Source organism: Vulpes vulpes, chromosome 4 (assembly GCF_048418805.1).
Source record: "Vulpes vulpes isolate BD-2025 chromosome 4, VulVul3, whole genome shotgun sequence".
In the NCBI taxonomy this organism is placed as follows: domain Eukaryota; kingdom Metazoa; phylum Chordata; class Mammalia; order Carnivora; family Canidae; genus Vulpes; species Vulpes vulpes.
The window spans coordinates 112925920-112944110 of record NC_132783.1 but is presented as its reverse complement, the minus strand read 5'-3'; the positions used below and the strand labels follow the sequence as shown (position 1 = coordinate 112944110).

General features: G+C 44.4%; 1 protein-coding gene across 1 annotated transcript in view; it reads left to right on the top strand.

Moving 5' to 3' along the window:
* The first annotated feature begins 12563 nt into the window (after nt 1-12563).
* The window catches only part of SGCD (sarcoglycan delta), an 895992-nt gene continuing 890364 nt past the window's right edge, over nt 12564-18191 (top strand). Inside the window, exon 1 of the mRNA XM_026008009.2 lies at nt 12564-13301. The gene's annotated coding sequence lies outside the window, so the exon portion shown is untranslated. The remainder of the gene's footprint in view (nt 13302-18191) is intronic.

Below are 18191 nucleotides of genomic sequence, written 5' to 3'. Positions count from 1 at the left end.
CTCTGTTTCTTTGTCCGTAATATGCGGTAACGGCATGTTCTCATGTGCTGGGAGGTGGACATGGGATGTATGTTCCATAAAATGCACATTTCTTTTTTTTAAGATTTTATTTATTTATTCATGAGAGACACAGAGAGGCAGAGACATAAGTAGAGGGAGTAGTTGACTCCCCAGGGGGAGCCTGATGCAGGACTCAATCCTGGGACCCAGGACCACTCCCTGAGCTGGAGGCAGATGCTCAAACACTGAGCCACTCAGGCATCCCGAAGTGCACATTTCTAAGCCTAGGTTAAATTCTTAATATACTATTATTGCAACTATTATTATTCCTATCAGTCACTATACCAGCAGTACAGTTATGGTTCTTAAAAAAATGTTTATTCAAGGCTTACTGTATACCAGATACTGTGCTCATCACTGTGGTGGAAAACTCAGGGTTCTTACCTCCTAGGGGTTCTTTGTTGAGTAAGGGTGATGATTGTGTAACTGGTAGATTGCAATGAAGAATATTAGGTCTATTTTTGGTATCTCTTTCTTGCTTCACATGGGTTCACATCCTGGTTTTGGTGCTATCATCACTGGTGAGCTATGAGTCTTTCAAAATCCCTTTGCAAATTTCTTGAGTCAGATTATTGCAGGGCCCACTAGCTTTACCCTGAGCACTTTCTGTGAGGAGGGCAGCTACAGAAGATAGCTCTGTGAGTAAAAGAGCAGGTGCTGCACTCAGACTTCTGGCTTTTCAAACCCCAGCTTGGCCACTAGCTGCATGTGAGACCTTGAGAGAATTTCCTGACTCCTCCAAACATCAGTTTCAAGTACCCATCCAATGGGGACAATATCTGTCCTGTAGGGGTAATTGTGAGCATTAAATGAGACAATCCTTGTGATGTTCTTCACTCAGGTCTGGCCCGTTGTCGGCCCCATACTAATGGAAGTGGCTCTTATAATCAGTATTTATCTTCTAACTCTGTGAACTATCATTGGCTTTAACTCATCTGTCCATTGCTCTGACTCATGAAATGCTAGTGCCTCGGGAGGTAATAAGAGAGGTCCTACCACAGTCAAAAAAAGAAACTTTGACACCCAATGTATTTGACAAATGCTACTGTGACTTGACTTCCTTTGTGATTTCTGTTTACACCCTGTATCCTTCTCACGTTTATGCTTCTTCACTGATCAGCTGTCTCTGCGTCTTCTCCACCTGTCTAATGTCCCTCCAGTCAAGATCTGATATCTGTGGGTCTGCTAAGCACCTCCATCTGCAATCTGGCCAGATCTGCCATTGGCTCTGCAGACCACACTGGATATTCTGGATGCACTTCTCAGATGCCATCTATGGTCCATGTACTCACCACAGCCTCTTCTTGACCTGACAGACCATCCTAATTCCATCTGCTCCTCTGCCTGATGGGAGGTTGCTTTTTTATTTCTACTTTTGATGTTTGTGGTAGCAAAGAACAGATGAGTGGCAGAGTGTCAATAGGGAGTTGATTGTCCTGGGAACAAAGCAGCTCTTTTTCTTGGTGTTCTTTTGCCTGTACAGTGTCTATGCTTTTTGTTTTCTAATTCCCACTGCTTTCCACATGAATTTTATCTGTAGTTACAATTATGTAAGCTGGTGGTTCAGTGTACAGGCGCTCCACAGCATGTGTCCTCATGACATACATATAAAAAATTTTTAAAGACTTTCTTTCTTTCTTTCTTTCTTTCTTTCTTTCTTTCTTTCTTTCTTTCTTTCAGAGAGAGAGAGAGAGAGAGAGAGAACACAGTAGGGGGAGCAGAGGAAGAGAGAAATGATGGGGTAAGAATCTCAAGCAGACTCCCCACCCAGTGAAGAGCCCAACACGGGGCTCTATCTCAGGACACCGAGATCATGATCTGAGGTGAAACCAAGAGTCAGTCACTCAACTGACTGAGTGACCCAGGCACTCGTAACTTTTTATTGGTATAAAATTTGCATAACATACAATTCACCATTTCAACCATTTTAAAACATATAATTTAGTGACTTAGTTCATTCACATTGTTTTGCAACCATCACGACTATATAGTTGTAGAATATTTTTATCCTCCCATTGGAAGAAATAATTTATCATTTCCCATTTGCCTAGTCCCCTCAAAATCACCATCTGCTTTGTGTCTCCATGAATTTTCCTATTCTGGATGCTTCATATAAGTGAAATAATATAATACATGACATTTTGTGTCTGATTTCTTTCATTTAGTGCTATGTTTTCAAGGTTCATCCATGCTGTAGCACATAGCATTCCTTTTATGGCTGAATAATATTCCATTGTATAGATATACCACATTTTGTTTATCCACTCAACTGATGAACATCTGAGTTGATCCCACCTTCTGGCTAGGGGCAATAGCCCTGCTGTGAACATTCCTGTACACATTTTTGTTCAAATACCAATTTTGGGGTATTTGGAATGGGATGGCTAGGGATAGAATTGCTTGGTCATACTCTATGAGATTGCACTTCAATATTTTGTCACAGTTAGGTTTTCTAAACTTACAGAATTCCTCTCACATATATAATTTAATGTCATGAGATTCCAGAGTGGTAAATATTTGGTTCTATTGGTATGATGGGTCTCAAATTTTCATCCTGGGAACATTTTCTCGGAGACCAAATAGCTTGCATTGAGGTAATATCTGTGTGACTCAAAACAACAACAACAAAAAGGACTCACATAAAGCATGCTTTCCAAAGAAAATACTGTATGGAGAAAGCATTGGTGAAAAAATTATACAGCTTTTGAAGTCCAAAAGAATAGCTCAATTCTGTCTGGTTCACCATAGCCAGTGAATAATGGAAAGCAGCGTCTTTTCTTTTAGCAATTTGGAACTGGCTGGCAATCTTCATTTTGCTGTTCTCTCCTCCAACAAGCCAATGAATAGATGAGGAAAATGGATGGAAATGAGTACTTGAATCACCTCCTAATTGTTTTACTCAGTTCAAATGGCCACAGTTACCATACACACATTTTTCTCTATGAAGGAATCCCCAAGATGATAGAAAACAGTCATCTTTTTAAAGGATTTCCTCATTGCCTCTGTTTCTGTCCCATAAATAAACTGGCACACGGTCTTCTACATCCACACTTGCATTTTGTTATTGGTTTCTAAACCTAAATCAAACTCTCCTCATGAAGTTTGATTTTATCTGCTTAGTAGAGATCGAATCTAATAGCCACTGAATACATGCTGTTGACAAAATAACATTAATGTGCACTCAGGCAAATGCCTATGCAATGAAGGGACATTTTAATAGCGGCACGCTGAATAATCAATTCCACTTTAAGACACAGATCAATATTATCTTGGGGATGTCTAAATAGCCATTAAATATGAACAGAACAGGTCTAGCAAGCAGAAAAATGAGAAAGAAGATTGTTTTTGACAACAACATGAGGCTTCTAATGATTCTGAATGGGACATTGGCCTCTCTGGAAAATTAACTGTTATTTTTTTCTCACTGATGAGTCTAAATTAGTTTTGTTTTCATTTTTGTTTTGTTATGGATTTTTTTTCTGCCTTAAATATTTTATTATCCGAGGGGCACTTGGGTGGCTCAGTCGGTTGGGCATCTGACTCTTAATTTTGGCTCAGGTCATGATCTCAAGGTTGTGGAATCAAGCCCCTCCATCCCCCCCGCCCCAGGCTGGACTCTTTGCTCAGCAGGGAGTCTGCTTAGGATTATGTCTCTCCCTCTCCCCTTCCCCCTACTCTCTCTAAAATAAATAAATAAATCTTAAAAAAATAAATATTTTATTATTTGAGAAAAGAATGCTATGTATTTCCTGTAGCCTATCTCCCGGGGCTTCACATTTTTGGGGCTTTTGTTTATTTACTTCTTTTGAAAAGCTTTTTACTTTGTTTATTTATTTATTTATTTTTAAAGATTTTATTTATTTATTTATTCATGAGAGACAGAGACAGGCAGAGACACAGGCAGAGGGAGGAGTAGGCTCCATGCAGGGAGCCCAACCTGGGACTTGATCCCAGGTCTCCAGGATCAGGCCTTGGGCTGAAGGTGGCGCTAAACCGCTGAGCCACCTGGGCTGCCCAAACTTTTTACTTTAGAATGGTTTTATATTTCTAGAAAAATTACTGAACTAGTAAGAGAGTTCCCATATATACACATACATCATATCTACTTCCCCCTATTATTAGCATCTTAAATTAGTATGATAGGTTTGTCACAATTAATGAACCAATAATATATTATGGTTAACTAAAGTCCGTTTTATTCAGACATCTTAGTTTTTAATCTAATGTCTTTTTTCTGTTCCAAGATTCCATTAAGATACCACATTGCATTTAGTTGTCATGTTTCCTTAGATGCATCTTGGCTGTGATAGCTTCTCAAACTTTCTGTTTTCGATCATTTTTGACAGTTTTAGGTGCACTGCTCAGGCATTTTGTAGAATATCCCTCAAATGGGATTTGTTCTGTTTTCCTCATGTTTAGACTGTGGTTATGAGTCCTTGGGAGGAAGATCATAGATGTAAAATGCTGTTCTCATCACATCACATCAAGAGTGCATACTCTCAACATGACATCACTGCTCATCTTAACCTTGATCACTTGGCTGAGGCAGGGTTTTTGAGCTTTCTCCATTATAAAGTTCCTCTTTTATCCTTCCTTACATACTGTGCTCTTGGAAGGAAGTGACATAGATGCCCTGCCCACACTTATGGGATGAAGAGTTATGCTTTATCTCCTTGAGGTGGGAGTATGTACATAAAATTTTTGGAATTCTTCTATATGGGAAGATTTGTATCTACTCATTTATTTATTAGGTCAATCATTTATTATTTTTTATTTTTTATTTTTTATTTTTTTAATCATTTATTTATATCAGTGTGGACACTTTAATATTTATTTCAGATTTTGGGTTGTAACTTAATATTACTTTATTTAGTTTTTCCAGTTGTTCTACCTTTGGCTCTGGGGAACTCTTTTAGTTAGCTCCTTTGTCCATTTGACATACCCCCAATACTGTGTGTGTGTGTGTGTGTGTGTGTGTGTGCGTGTATTTTGAGGACTTCCTTACTTTCTGACACTACAAGATGCTCCAGCCTCATTTTGTATATTTCCAGCCTTAATTCTAGAATCAGCCATTTCTTGAAGATGCTCTGCTTTTTTCCCTTTCATTGGAAAATGGTATCAGAAACTAGGATCTGGGTGCTAGGCATACTCATTGTTACTGCATGTCATTGCTTTTAGTCCTTCTCAGATGACAAAACAAGGAAATATATGTATGTTTTAGTCCTCAGATGACAAAACAAGGAAATATATGCATGTATACACATGTATGCATGTTCACATACAGTAATTTCTATATGTATCCATCTGTATCTGCATGAGTTCATAATGATCTCTCCAACTCCATTATTACATAGATCATTCTAGCCTTCTCTCATGGCTTATCTGAAACTCCCATTCCAAAAGTGAGAAACCAGATACCCACTATCATTCCTTTAGATATTTGTTCAGTTCCAGTAGACATTTATAGTGGTTTCTTAATTGTTAACACATGCCCTCATGAGAAACAACTTTATCAGCTATAGAATTGTGCTTATGTACAGTTCCTTTAGCTGTTAGTCTTATATGCTCCACTCATTTGTAGTTACTTAAGTCAGCATCTTCTTCTTCCACTTCTTTCAATGAGAGTGTTTCACACGTTTGTAATTAAGAGTCTGTATTCCTTCCTGGATCACCTGGTCTCCTAATTTATTAAATAAATTAAATTTGCATTTAGTAAGATTTATTATTTGTGCTATAACCTTCTATGGGTTTTGACAAATGCACAGTGTCATTTATCTACCATCATTGTATCCTACGCTATAGTTTCACCAACCTAAAGATAATCCTCTCTGCTTCAGTCTTCAATCCTCCTCCTCCCACCAAAGCTCCTGGCAACCATTCATCTGTTTACCATCCTGTAGTTTTACCTTCTCCAGAATGTTACATAAATGGAATTATATAGTGTATAGCCCTTTCAAACTATCTTCTTTCACTTATCAGTATGCATTTAAGGTTCTTCTGTGTCTTTGCATAAATTGATAGCTCATTCCTTTTGATTGATGAATATTGTATTGTATATATTATATGGATATACTACAGTTTGTTTATCCATTTCCCTATTTTTTTTAAAAGATTTTCTTTATTTATTCATGAGAGACGCAGAGAGAGAGAGAGAGAGAGAGGCAGAGACACAGGCAGAGGGAGAAGCAGGCTCCATGCAGGGAGCCTGATGTGGGACTCGATCCCGGGACACTAGGATCATGCCCTGGGTGTGAAGGCAGGTGCTAAACCACTGAGTCACCCAGGGATCCCTATCTATTTCCCTTCTGAAGGACATTTTGGTTGCTTCCAGTTTTTGGTGATGAATGAAGCTGTGATAAACATATGCCTGCATGTTTTTGTGTGGACATATCTTCAAATTAATTGGGTAAATATATGAGTGCAATTTCTCAATTGTATGGTGACACTATGTTTAGCTTTTAAGGACCTGTGAAACTGTTTTCCAAGTAGCTATACCATTTTGTGTTTCCATTAGCAATGAATGGGCATTCTTGTTACCTACCATCTTCACCAATAATTGGTTTGCCATTTAACAATCCATTTGGTGGAAAGTTAGGCGCCTGCTTGTTGATTATGATCTCAGAGTTGTGAGATCAAGCCCCATGTCGGGCTCTGCACTGAACATAGAGCCTGCTTGGGATTCTCTCTCTCTTTCTCTCTCTGCCCTTTATTAAAAAATAAAAATCCATTTTAATAGATTGTGTAGTCATTAAATTAAATTTGGTTTAGTGACCATCCATATTCAATGGAAAAACACACACATCCCAAATATATGTTGATTATGATGGAATCATTTTGATTGTTAGAAGTTTCCCCTTTTATAATACTTTTTGTATCACCAGAACTTTCCATTTATCTCATTTTTTCTAAGGGTATAAAATGCAGAATAGTATATTGGTTACTTACTTTAATTTTGGAATTAAGTAAATAGAGTTTTAATCTGGACTCTGCCACTTGTCATTTTTGAGACTGTGGGTAAGTTATGAACTTGCCTTGCTTCAGTTTCCTTGTCTTTAAGACAGGGACAGAAATGGAACTCAGCTGGAAAGGTTATATGAATTCAATGAGTGAATGGATGGAAAGCATGTAGCACAGGGCGCAGAACATGGCAAATATATGGTTATTATTGTTATTACTGTTTTGCTGCTATTGTTATTCTTGGTAATGTTAGTTCTACTACTGCTACTAAAGGCTCTCGTTATTTCTTAAAAACCGTACATTTTCAATCCTTCACTTTTGAGGTGCACCGATCATTTTCACCCAACCATGCCTCATAAAAATAGAATAAACACACTTCACATTCATTACATTTCTTGCAGCATGATTTTTTTTTCTACTCCAAAGAGCATGGTGGAATAGATATTTGCAAAGGTAACCTAAGTGTTACAACTCATTGGCTTCCTGTTATTTCTTGTATTACTAATAATTTCTTACATTTGCTCAGTGCTTTAGATTTTACATAGTGCTAGCTTCACAGATTTTATCTCATTTGCTTCTTGAAACAGTTTTCTGAGGTAGGCAGGGCATGCTTATTAACCCCCAATTTTGGTGAAGTGAGATAACTTGCATGACAGGTAAAGGCAGAGCAGGGTTTGAATCTAGGTTCTCTGCAAACTGATTCAGTGCTTTTCCCAGTAAACTAGAATAAATCAGAATGAATTGAAACAGAATGAATATCCAGATCAACACGCCTGGGATAGTCATTGGTTCCTATCAATTCTGGTGCATCTATATAGGTTCATGGGTGGCAGGGAGCTTTAAATACTCTCTGTTGCATTTTAGGGCTTTAAATCAGCAGTAACATCACCAACCCTCATGTCATCCTAGTGATCTCCTACATACAATCTAGTGTGTGCATACTGACATCCCCCACCTGCTTCTAAAGCATTTCATTGCTCACGTTAAGGAGTCTAGTAGCCACATTTCTGCACTCTGTCTGGGATTTACACCAACCTTTCTTCCCCACTTCATATCTCAGGCACAGGGTTAAGTTCTTAGCAGCTTTGTTAGGACTGTGACTACATCCTCCTGCTTCTGTCTGACGGGCCACAGGTGGACATTTGACCAACGAGATACCCTGATAAACAGACTTGAGGCCCAAAGACAAGTTAATAAATGCATGGGGCAGATATTATCTTCTACAGAAGCAGAAAAGCAGGGAGCTCTTTTGCAGCAAGAAAGGAAAGAAGTAGAAGCATAGCAAGGCAATGAGATGAAAAAGAGATACAAAAAGAGAGAAAGAATATGAGATCTAGCAGGATTCCATTCCTACCTTCCCATCTTGCCTCATTACTTTCCATGTATTTCTTGAGTCTCCTTGATTCTTTAAAATCAGTTTCCTGCCTCACCCCTTAAGCTAACTTAGGTTGGTTTCTGTTACTCTGAAAAAAAAAAACCAAAGTATTCTAATTTACAATGGGAGTGAAATTCTCCGGATGCAAAAACTTCCTAGTGAGCTGCAGCCAAAGCAGTTTTCAACAGCAGCATTAACTTTCAAGGGTAATGGGCCACCACTGAGTCAGTTTGTGGATTCTGCACAGCAGGGGGTACTCAAAAGTACTTAATACTATTTCCACCTCAATGTGAACAACTCTTCATGGAATCCCAGAATCTCAGCACATGGTGGTAATATCAAGTCAGTGATTTAATCCTTTACCCCAATCAGAATTCTGTCCTTCCAACTTTCCATCAGTTTTTGCTCTAAATCTTCCGTGGTTGGGAAGCAAAGCATAGAAAAAGAAAGGGTATGGATTTAGGAGTAACACAGGCTTTTGTTCAAATCCTGTTCTGGAACTTTCTAACCTTAAAATCTTCTGGCAAGTTATTTACTCTCTTTGATCCTGCCTTTCCTCATTTGGAAAACGGTTACTTTATGGAATTTTTTAAAAGAGGATTTTATGAAATGAAAGCATGCAAAATACCTGCTACAGTGCCTAATCCATAGTAGATACTCAATAAATATATCCACTGACAGCCTTTTCCAGGAACTCATTGATTATCTTCACAATGAATTAGAGATGCCTATAATGTGTCATCTATAGCTTTCCTATGTAAAATATATATGCCTGAATTTGAAAGTCTAAGATGAAATCCTTGATCTATAGCTTTCTTATAAATCTCATGATAAGGAAATCTGTGATAATTTCTACAGATTCTTTTAAAATGAAAGGTTGAACTGGTGGACATTTGAGATGACTTTACAATATGAGATACTGTAACTCTACTGTTCACACTCTAGGTGTGATTTTATTTATTTTAAATAAATCAATACTCTCCCCTCATTTTGTTGGTTGGTAAACAATAAGGACTTCTTCATTCCTTGTGGTCTCTTTCCTGCAGCAGGGAAATTACTACCTCCAAAAGTTTTGGAAAGATATAATTGCCAAGCATCTCTGTTGAGTCAGACGAATCTGCTTCCAACCGAGTATTCCGTCCCAGCTCTTCCCTCCTTTGGTCAGTGGCACTGGTCCCAGAACAAGACCATGCATGAGAGGTTTCCCTCCTTTCTTGTCAGATTTGCACAGACATGTCCTTGTCATTTCTCCATTTCTTTTCCTTGTCTAAGAATCTGTGTTAGCTGTTCAGCTGCTTTCCTTCCTACTTAAGTCCCCAAAGTTTGGAATTTTGTGAAGCAATAAAGGTGAACTCTATTGTAAAATAAGATTCTGGCCTGCACTGGAGCATTTGGAATGCATGAGTGTTTTAGAAACGTCCTTTTCTGCTCATAGTCCATTGATACTGCTTCAGGGACCTGGAGTTTTTGGGTAAATATTTTCCTGGCTTAGACTTTTCCTATACTCCGAGCTTCAGTCTCTTCTTCTTCCAGCTTGCCCCCAATCCCTGGGCTTCCATCCACTTATGCCTTAATGGATTGATTTACTTGTTGAAGAGTTAACTGAGTTGCTACTACATACAAAACTCTCTATTAACTCTGATCTATATTTCACTGATAAAAAATATCCGAACCTTGCCCTCAAGGAACTCATGGTCTAATAGAGGTGATAAGATACACACACATGGAAACAAAACCCAAGATAAAATATTCAATAGCTTGGCTCAATATTTCTCAAACCACAAATTGCAGCCCATTAGCAAGTCATGGAATCAATTAGCAGGTCATGACCAGCATTTTTTTAAATGAAATAAATTGGATAGAAAATATTGAAGGGAATCACACATTAAAGATGTGTTGTTTTATGAAACTTTTATTTAAATTATAAGGAAAGAAAAATAAATTATAAGGAAAGTGTGTGTGTGTGTAGGTAAGGTGTAATATATGGCTTAAAAACACTGTGCTTCACACTCAAAAGTTTGAAGAACACTAGATTAGGAGAGGAATAGATAGAGAAATGCGTCTCTAACTTGTACATGTGAATCAGCTAGGAATCTTCATACAAAGATTCTGATTCAGTCGCATAGGGCAGGGGACTCAGGTGCCCTGTGGTGCTGCTGGTGCTGGTCCTTGTAAGGAGCTGGAGTGTTACAAAGAGAAACTCTATTTCAAGAACCTAAGGAAGTCCCCAAAGCCATTCATTTGAGACAGTAAGAGCCTCCAAAGGAATGAAAGGAAACAGGATTTCTCCTTCTCTTCCTGGTTTTTGGTTTAAGTTGATTGATAGAAATCCTAGTTGACCCATTCTTCCCCAAAGCCTGTGGCCATCCAGCTCCTGGATGCTGAATGTTGAAACCAAGGGACCAGGGAAACTTCAGACCATTTACTGTGAAAAGCTCCACTGCAGTCTCTGAGGATTGGCCCCCAATTTTCCATTATATCTCAGACACATGTGCCTTTCCATACAATGTCCCCTGCAATTAACAGCAGACTACTTCCTATAAAACAGGCTTAAAAGAACAGGGTTGGGAAGAGCTTCATTGATTTCAGCTTTACCTGCCACCACATTTCATTAGGCTCTCATCACTTGCATCCTGATAGCTGCCTTGACCTCCTAATGGTTTGCTATGCCTGCAGTTCCTTCCCTTTCTTTCCTCCCCCTGGCCTTCCCCTTTCCTCATCTCTTCCCCCTTCAAATCCATTTTGTACAGGGATGTATTGATCATCCTAAAAAGCAGCTTTCACTATTTTCTTTTGCTGCTTAAAACCCTTCAATGGATCCCCATCACCTAGGCAAGCTCTCTGCTCTTGCCAAACATGTTTGCTGCTCTTGTAACATGTCCTTCTTCATCTCTCATCGTGACCTCTCTCCCTTCCCTTGCATGATCTTGCTTTTCCAGATTTCTGGATCCTGCCCACTCCTTTGGATTTCACTTAAACCCCGTCTCTTTCATGAAGTCTTTTTTTTTTTTTTTTGAAGCCCCAGAGGAAATAAATGCCTCTCCTTTTGCTGATGCTCATCACAAAACTGCTGAGTATAATTTGTGTCCTGATGTGTGGCAGAGAAGGCACATGTTTGGCAGTAGAAGACCAGAGCTAACCAAAATGGATGTGCCTAACCAAATTGGATATGTGTGACCTTGGACAAGCCATTTGTCTTTTCTGAGCCTCAATGCTTCCTTTAGAATAATGAGAAGCTTGGAGACAGAGATCTCTAAGTGTCTGCACACATACTCAGTAATATGTACATTGTGCTAGTTTTTGTGTGTCCCCAGAGATGTTTCTGTTCTGTAACTTTTTTAAAATAAAAAAGTAAGGTTTCTTGTTAATACGAATTATTTATTACCCATCCTTTGAAGTGTCTGCTAATCTAAAAATTCTCATATGTATTTGTTTTGTCTTCCTCACTCCTATCAGGAAGGAGCCTCCTTTAATGGTTGGAGCCAGGAGGCCCAAGGAGGGCCCTAAGGGCGCGCAGAGCAGAGGACACAGCCTGCAGCCAGGGAGGGCCCTCTGATCCAGGGCACCGCCGGGCATCTCCTAGAGTGAGCGCTCAGTAATTATCTGTCACTTGACTGGAGGTTGTCAGGCCCATCTTGCAAGACAACTCCTTTCTCCCTGGAAGGAGGAGCCCCTTAGAGTCTGTTGGTTAACGGGAAAAGTGCTTACTCTGGGAGGAAGGCGGGGCAAGCCGGAACGAGCTCTCGCCGGGAGCCCGCATATTCCCTCCCTCGGTGTTTCCGAACCCCATCCTTCTCCTGGGAGAGGTGAGGGGGTTCCAGGGTACTTGGAACCTGTCCCTTTGGTGGAGACACGCATCCGCCTCTGGCCGCCGCTCCCGGCTGATCCTGCGGAGTGGAGCGCCCCCACCCCCCGCGACCCGGGTTTCGCTCAGGCTCCCTCCGTTCTGCAAAGGGAGGGGGAGCTAGGGGAGCCTTGCACGCCAGTCTTCCCGGAGCTGCAGACGAGGAGCCCTGCGCCCTGGGGAGCCTCCGGGCGGCTTCCCCTCCTCGGCTGCGCGGGCGTGCGGGCGCTCCCCGCCACCCCCACCCGCGGCTCGCCCTAGCTCCCTCCCTCCAGCCCGGCCGGCCGGAGCGCGCACACCGGGGCTCCGGCACGTGGGCGCGCGGGAGGCGGCGGCCGCTGCTGCCGCTGCCGCTGCCGGAGCCCAAGCCCAAGCCCGAGCCGGAGCCCGAGCCGGAGCCCGAGCCCGAGCCCGAGCCCGAGCCGGCGAGATCGCCCTCCATGCTGCGGGCTCTGCGGTCGCCTTCCGCTCAGCCTCTGGCCCGAGCCCAGCCCCGCGAGCCCTGCGAGCGAGTGAAACAGCGGAGGGGAGGAGGACCCGGACCGGAGGAGGGGCGCGGCGGGCTGGGGCGAGCCGGGCTCTGAGCGAGGGGTGCAGCCCGGCTCTCGCGCCCGCTCTCCGCTCCCGCCGCGGCTGCGGGTTCCAGGCAGCGCGATGCCGCTGGGCTCCTTCTAGGCGGCGGCCAGCGGAGGCTTCCCGCAGCCTCTCGGCCGCGGCGGCCCCCATTCCGCCGGCGGGCCCCTTGCCTATCCCAGAGGATTCGCCGGGCCGCTCGAGCCGAAGCGAGCGCGAAGTCCGAAGTCCACCCCGGCGCCGCCAACTTCCCCGGGAGCCCCTCGCCCCACTGCAGCCTGCGCCAGCGCTGGGAGCGATGCGCCCCCAGCCGGGCGGCGCGCCCTCTGCCAACTCGCCGCCCATGGGATCGACTGCCCTCGGCTGCCCCGCTTGGAGCGCGTAGCCTTAGCCGCGTGGCCCGGGAGACGAGCGAGACGCCCAGGCGTTGCACGGATTCCACGCGCGCCAGTCTGCGGGGGTCCCCTCCGGGGGCGGCGTTCACGCCCAGGGGTGAGTAGCCCGTTCGCGGAGGCGAACCGTCCCCCCAGCTAGTTGCTTGCAGGGATGGCAGGGAGACACGAGAAAGTTGAGACCGACCCTTTGCACCTATCCTGGGATTTGGCAGCGAAACGCAACATGGGTTCCCCCGGTCCGATTGCCTTCGGGGTTTCCCCGATTGCCTTCACGTCTGAACCTAGGAAGGAGGCCCCTTCCGCTTCCATAGGACAAACGGGGCTCCCTAGAGCAGGCCACTGACTCTCCCCCACCAGGGTGGCTTTGGGGGCTTTTCTGCCGCCCGCGCGTTAAGCAGACACCCGGCTGAGCGCTTGGAGATCCACTGCCGCCTGGGCGCGCTCGGAGATCGTGGGCAGCCCGGGCCCCTCGGGGAGGCTGAGCGCGCTTCCTAAAACAGTAGTGACTGCCGGGATATGAAGCAAGGGTGTATGCGTGTGATTGGGAGCAGGGAAGGTAGCCATAGGAGGAGGCGCAAGTGACATTTCTCTGTTGCTGATGGATTGGGTACCCTGGATGACCCGCTCCTCAGTGCGGGTTTGTGGGCGCAAGATCTAGGGTGGCCGGACAGAGTCCAACAGGTGGCCTGCACGGGCTCCCTGTGGCCAGGCACGCGGGAAGGGAACCGCAACTGAACCGCATCTAGGGGCGCATCTGAACATGGGTAAGGAAACGCGCTCTGCTCTCAGGCCCGGTTTGCGCTGAGTGTGTGAGGCATCCAAATGCCTCCTGTCGGAAAACAGCGGCCTCATTGTGTGCCTGACTGAGGTTTCAACTTGCAGGCAACTGAGGGGCCATTCAGCTGGGGCGACGTGGACTTGGCTGGTCCTCGGACGCGAGCCCCTGCCTTCTTCAGTCCCTGGTGGCGGGTATTCCAGCTCCCCGGGCTGGGCAGGGAGCCAAACGTCAGCGTTTTGCTCCTCTATACTCCCCTAGGGGGAGGGGGAGTTGCGGGAGCATTGCGATGAGCCTTGGCCTGAGCTAATTCTTCTTGACCTGGCTGGCTCCTGCACTTTCATCCTAAGACTCAGACGGAGGGCTCCAGGTGATTGGCGTGTACAGGTGGTGTGCGGGGAGGAGTGTGCGGGCAGGTCGAGCTCGAGAGCTGTGCGGAAAGAAACTAGAGAGAGACAAAGTTCTGCACCTGCCCACGGAGATTGGAACTGGGAGAGGCTGTGGTTCAGCTTTGAAAAAGTTTCATCTGAACTCTGCATCCTTTGGTGTTTTCGAGTGTGCAAAATACTCTGGGTCCTGATAGCGGTGGCCCTCCAAAGTAGCATCTTCCAGAGCCTGCTGTGTAACTTCTCTATCCCTCCGGTTGCCTAACTGTAGATCTGGAAAGTTATCTCTGCTCATGGCAGAGGCTCTGGTATGTCTAGGAACCGGAGATGGGCTGGGGTTGGCAGATGGAGGAGCAGCTTGGGGGAGGGGATGTTGGGGGGAGAGTCTACATGCAAAGCAGAGGCTCAGGTTTTACTTAGATTTTGTTAATGGGCTGATGGAGACTGATGGGCATTTTAAGATGCTGAAGCTTTCCCAGCAGCCCCTTGGCGCTGCCACTCCACTGCCAGCTCTTGGGGTATGGCTGTGTCAGGGAAATGAGGTGACAGACATTCCACAACGCAAAAGAACTCTCCACTGCCAGGCTTGGCCCCGTGGCTTCCCGTCCAGGGGAAGGTCTGGGGACTAGACCCCTGTGGCCTTACTGTTTCTATTCCCTAACCCTGCTGCGTCTTCCCAGGCGGGATTCCATGTCCCTACTATGAAGGACCCTCCTCACTGGGGGTCTCTGGCAGCAGGTATCCAAGAACTTGTAACTAGAGGGAGCCTCTTGTAGAGGGCGCTGGCTGATTGAGCGTGGGCCTCGGGCTTCCTAGCCAGGAGTGTGCCCCCTAGGGGCTCCTTGTTGAGGGGACTCAGGAGCAGGCGTCAAGAGCAGGGATGGGCAGTGAGGCGCTCTGTTTGACAGAGTAGAGAGACACACAGAGGCCGAACACCAGGGGAATCAGATACACACACACACACACACACACACACACACACACACACACACACACACACACGGAGGCAAAAGGAGAAAGAGACGAAAAAGAGAAAGAAAGCTATAGGGTAGAGGGAGCAAAAATAGGAGAGAGGAGTGGAAAGAGGGAAGAAAGAGAAAATAAATCCGGAGAAAAGAGCATGAGAAGGAAAGTCTCAAAGGGACAGGAATGGGAACCAGGCTGGTGAAGTCAGGGGGCAAGAAAGAAAAGGGTGGGAGAACAGAGTGGGCCGAGGAAGAGGGGAGACACTTGCTTCTTGTATCTAATTTTTACAAACCACTCCGATGGTCTAAGGAAGTTGACATAATCCACATCCTTAGGTAGCCCTTCACCAGTGTTTGTTTCTCTGGGGAGTCGTGAATTATGCAGAAATTGGACACTGGCTTGGAACCCAGCTGTACTGGAGATGACAAGAATGTAAGAAGTTCAGATGCTTGGTATATGCACAGGTGCACGAGTTCATTCGCCTTCCCTGGCTTTATTTATTTATTTTTCTTTCCTGGGTAAACACAGGACTGGAGAATTGGGGAGAAGGTTGTTTCCTTAACTGTTTTAGCCAGTGATGCTCTAACCCCAGCTTGGAAGAATCTCCTGCCTAGCCTCTGAGAAAAACAAATTACAGGACCCACTCCCTTGGGAATCTGAGCCAGCAGGGACAAGAAGGTGCTTTAATGACCACCCGGGCCTCCTCCAGCAGGTCATCCTGGACCCACACTTTGATAAACGTGGTGTAGAGTGGGCAATGCCCTTCTCTCATTTGTTCTATTTCCTCCTAAGAGGCGTAGCTTCATGCCTCTCTCCAGCAGCCCACCCTCTTGCCAAAAGTGCTCATTTCTTGTGATTTTCTCTTGCTATAAGGACAAGCCCAAGGATTGCTCAGCCAGGGTTACTTTCCATGAACCTCATTAATCACAGTAGCTTCAGGGGACAGCAGAAAGGGCTTCTGGTTGACCTTGTCAGGGCTATCCACAACTACCAGGTATTGAGCACTCAGCAGGGCACCGTCCTGGGCACTCCTTAGACACTGCCTATTTAACACAAAAACTATTTTTAAAAAATATTTATTTATTCATGAGAGGCATAGACAGAGGGAGAAGCAGGTTCCTCACAGGGAGCTGGATATGGGACTCCATCCCTGTACCTGGGATCATGCCCTAAGCCAAAGGCAGACGCTCAACTGCTGAGCCACACAGGCATCCCAACACAAAAACTATTTAATAATTAAAACTATTCCATGGGCCCCTTTTTTTTTTTTATCACCGGTCTTTTAGAGTTGAAGAAACAGAAGCTTCAAAATGATAGATCTATTAATTGTAATAATTAGAATACTTATTATAAATGTATTAATTATAATAATATAAATACATATTCTTGTTCCCCGAGAAATCATATTAGTTGTCCAGCAACTGGAGAGTAGCAGTGCTAAAGTCAGAACCTAGGTTTAGGGACTTGAGTCTAAGGTCCTACTTATGTACTGTAGTGGCTCCTAACCCCAACACTCTGTTAGAGAATGGTGGAGCCAAAGATCCTCAGAGAGCTTTCCTGAGACTCTCTGTCTCTCTCTGTCTCTCTCTCTCACTTTATCAATGGAGGAAAAGGAGAAGTAGCAGAAAAAACAAAAAAGTGACTTGCCAGAGATCCTACACCCAGTAGGTGTCAGAACTGGGGCCAGCGCCCTGATAGCTTGAATCTCAGTCCAGCCTTGTCCCCATCAGACCAGTGTGGTTGCATCTAGCTTATCACCAAGGTCACATGAGCATCTCAGTTGGAACACAAGTTCCTGGACCCCACTAAAGGCTTCCCAAATCCAAACCTTGGGGCAAAGAGCCCATTTTTGTCTATGCCCCAAGTCTGCATCCGCACATTACCGTTCACCTCGGTCATAACTCCTGGATTCTGACACTGTGGGTCTCTTTCAGACAGCTTCAAGAGCACTCCAATCCCTCCTGCTTCCAATCAAAAAAACACACAAAAAGTAGTATGCTCTATGTGTTCTGTAGCTCTTGCTAATGTGCCACAGGTAAAGAAACGAGCTGGTCAACCCAGAGGCAACTTTGAAAGCTTTTTGAGAGGTATAGCAATCACATTGATGTTTATGATACTTGGTTTTTTCCTGTGCCAAGTTGGAAGCCATTTAAAGAAACATCAAATGCTCCTTCAGTGCATCAGTGACGGTGTTTGTACTAATACTTGACACAAAATGACACCATGAGCCAGGCCAATGTGCTGCTATGTCAAAAGTGTCAAGTTCCATCTCCCAATTTAGTGGATCTAGCTGTGGTGTGAGAAAAACCCCTTGCCTCCTCTTCATTATTACACTTTTGACTCCCTCAGACTATGTCAGTGTCTCCTGCAGGGAAAAAGGAGCCATCACACACACTCTGTCTCTTTCTGGCCCACTTAAATTGTTTTCTCGGTGACCTCAACATCTTTTCCCTTCTATTTCATTGAAAAGTGGCCAAAGGTGCCAGACATCTTGTCCAGCAAACTGTTTTGTCATCTTTTCCCTTTTCAGTCCAGATTTATTTTCTGAATCTGATGCTTTTAACCCTGACCTCTTATTCAAGGATGGTAATTGAGCCTCAGGTAGCTTTGATAAGCGATTGTCCGATAACATGTGTTTTAAATAATGACAGCCATTCGAATAGCACACAAACCAAGGAATAATGCCATTTACAACATCTGCATCTTTAATATGCTGGGAATGTTTTGCCACTTCAGTGGTGAAAACCTACGTTGCTGGCAGAGCTCGCAGTGGCGAAGTAGAAGGTAGAAAGAAACACTGTTAGTGCTTAAGACTAGGGCTTGGAATGCAGACATCTAGGGTCAAGGCCTCCCTTCACCG